This window comes from Lygodium microphyllum, unplaced genomic scaffold (genome assembly GCF_053477565.2).
Source record: "Lygodium microphyllum isolate KBCC unplaced genomic scaffold, Lygodium_microphyllum_v1.1.10 scaffold_248, whole genome shotgun sequence".
In the NCBI taxonomy this organism is placed as follows: Eukaryota; Viridiplantae; Streptophyta; class Polypodiopsida; order Schizaeales; family Lygodiaceae; genus Lygodium; species Lygodium microphyllum.
This window is the reverse complement of record NW_028229731.1, coordinates 59,071-62,510: the sequence shown is the minus strand read 5'-3', so window position 1 is coordinate 62,510 and position 3,440 is coordinate 59,071.

Sequence of the window (3,440 nt, the reverse complement as noted above, 5' to 3'; positions counted from 1 at the left end):
TGCCAAGGGAAAGGAGGGTGTAAGGAATTGACTCTATTAATAAAGGTTGCAGAAACACAGAGAAGAGGTCACAATAGAGCCATGAGAGAGTATAGATATGGGGGGAGATAGCTCAGAGGGTAGGGATGTCTAAGACTTTTTGTATTTTAGATATTTCTATTTTGCCTCCAAAAACATCTTTAAAAAACACAAAATTTGACCAATTGGTTTATTTTTTTACCAAAATCTAGAACATAAAAAATCCCCAAAATATATTAAAAGGATTTTTTGGGGATTTTTTTGGAGATTGCTAAAAGGCCCATTTGTGAGTTTATTTTTTTCCTAATGTCTATCCTACAACAAGGATGTCCTCACACTCTTAGTGTTGGTCAATGTTTGGCATATAGGTGCTATGTATCTATGATTTTGTACCATGTAGCATGAAAAATGAAAATGTGGATGCTTATTGTGTAGAAACATTTTATTCTAAAACAAATTAACAAAGTGGAGTGTAAAACCAGTCCTTCAATGATTTTCATTCTATGCGCTATTGTTGCATTGCTAGAGACTAGCACTGAACTTAATTGTGCTACTAGTCTCTTTAAAATTAAATGATTAATCGCCCTATATGACGTGCACAAACAAAAGATTAGTCTTTACTTCATTTTCCACACTTAAACGCTTCCACAATTCTTTTTCCCCTACCGTTTATATGTTGCATTGTTACATAGGTGTAGGGTTTTATTTTTTGTCATTTTTAATGTATAAAGCCAAAAAAAAATTAAAACATACAAACAAGGGTGAGTTGAGTCTATACCTCATGCCTCAACCTTGCTAAACATTCATGAACATTAATCATATTTTTTCTTAATTTTTGAAGTACGAAAACCTATTTTTATCTCATATTCTCTATTTTTTCCTATTTATTTATTCCTAAAAAATATGTTATTTTCTTATCTATACTTATTGACTGATTATGATAGCTGAAAGATGTTTTTTAATCAAAATTTGATCCCATATGAATCTTTTTCCCCCGCCCGAAGCCAACAAAATCTTCATTTTTACTCTAAAATTACACTTTTCAGGTTGTATTTTAATTATTGCGACTAGGTATCATTATGGTTTTGCATTTCTTTTATGCATAGCCCTCAATCATAATGAAAACGAGATCCAAACAAATTTTAGTTCCATGCGAATTTCATTTAGACCATCAAACATAAAAAAGAAGCACATTTTCTTTGTAAAAATGAGGCATACTGCTTATGCACATGTTGCAGGTTTTTTTGATAATTAATAAGGACTCCCAATGGTCCAAGGAAGACGAAGTGCGGGATTCCAAACATGTCAAAACCAAAAGGGATCAACATTGAAATTTATTGCACAAGAGTTTTAGGCATGCCCTTTAGGGGATTTTAAGGGGGCCTTTTTTTAAAAAAATTTGTGGGAGGGACACTATTTCAAAATGGTGACCTGCAGCACATGCCGCCCCCCTCCATTTTGGTGACATGTGGTTGAGAGGGGGCAATAGGGCTGAAGAACAACAAGCATAGGAGATTACATAAGTGAATTCCAGGGTTTCTTTCCTCCCAATCACCACCTTCGGCTTGTGCAATGATTGCGTGGTTGCTGAGATTCAAACTTAGTCTTTCTCTCTCCTCCCTCTCTCTCTTACAAATGGCAATTCATGTGGGTAAAATCAAGAAGAATAGGGACTAAAGGATGCTTGTCCATCGAAACTCCAAGATCAAGAGGAGGCTGAGGGAAAGTGTTCAACATTGAAGGATGATTACTGGTTGGACCGACCTTCGATTTGACTCCCAAAAATCTCTGCATGACCAACTCGGGTCCCCCACTACCAGCCACTTTCAAAAGTCTAATTAGAAACTTAGAAAAGTTATGAAAATTCCCCAACCACCACTTGGTGGATCTTTAAAGCACTTTTGAAATACGTCTGTTGCTTGCCGCTTAAAATCAACCCAATTGCCTTTGCCACCTTCCATTAAATTTAAAATTTCCTTGAAATTTTGATTTTTTGGCAAGTTTTGAGCACTTTTATGGGGCAAAAATCCACCTCTCACTCTTGCTCTTCTTTCCGTTATTTTCTATTACTATCGTCTCTAGATGGCTCCTTCCTGTTGTTCCACTGATGACAAATTACATGGCCCTCATTATCTCACATGGAGTGCTGTTATGAAATCTTGGTTTGTGCAAAAGTGGTTATGATAGGTTGTATTTGGAGCTTTTGAGAGTCCTACTCCTCTTCCAGCAACAGCATATTTTGACTAGAATAATTATGAATAAGGTGTGCTCACATGGGATATTGATGATGCTTGTGCATGTTCTGCTAATTCCTCGTTGCATTTCCAAAGAAGTTCTTCTAGCAGTCACCACTTGCATGACTTCTCCTGCAATTTGGAAAAAGCTGCAAATATTGTATGGGACTCAGCTTCAAATATTATATGAGACTCCCTTAACTATGCATGTGACATTACTCTTTATGGACAGCTCCGATAGAACACAATATTTGTGAGTTTAGGAATATCCCAATTTCCATTTTTTGAAAACTAAAAAGGTGGCCCCTGGATAGCATGCCCATAAGTTTCTCAAAACCATATGATGTGACTTATCACTACAAAACGCTTGAAAAATGGAATTTATTGAGCTATAGAGCGCTTGATTTGGAGTTAAAGTATTCAAGTTATGACAAATACAAAGATTTGACCACGTGTCCCAAACTTATGGGAAATTCCCATATCCCCCAATATGGTGTTATAGATGAAGTTCGAGTCAAAGGATATGATTTGGTCTTTTTGACTTCATGTCACACAGGTATAGGACTAGCTTCAACAAATGCAATCTGCCCTTCTAAAGGCTCATCTTATGGGGAATGTGCTCTATAAGCTCCCTCTTGAGTTTAATGGAGTGGTCAATGCTTTGCGGACTCAAACAACATTGACACTCGTCAGTTTTCTACATACGTCCTTAATATCACTTGAGCATGACTAGACATCTTTGTAGTTATAGAGGAGGCTTCCCTCCTAGTCTAGTGGATCCAGTAAGGCCTTATAGCTTCAGAGAGGAGTGATAGGAAGAAGAAGTTGAAGGCCCAGCCCACTGTTATGATTGCAATATAAGAAGGGACATTTGCGGAAGGATTGAAAAGAGTTAGCGGCTTCAAGGAAGTCGGAGATGAAGATGAAGCAGGATCCTAACTCCTCTGCTCAGTCATCCTCTTTCTTAGACTCTGACTCAAATGCTGGCCAAGGCCAAGGCCAAGGGGCGGGCATGATCATCTTCTTCAGATTGTAGAAATGGTTTGGTGGCCCCTCTTGCTTTTTAGTACCAGTGATGTAGTCATCCCCCATGGCTCTCCTGTAAGAGAGGGAGTCTGAGCAGGTGGTGAGATGGGGCAAGTATGCCTCATCTATAAAGGTATATAGGTGCAAAGGTTCCAGAGACCC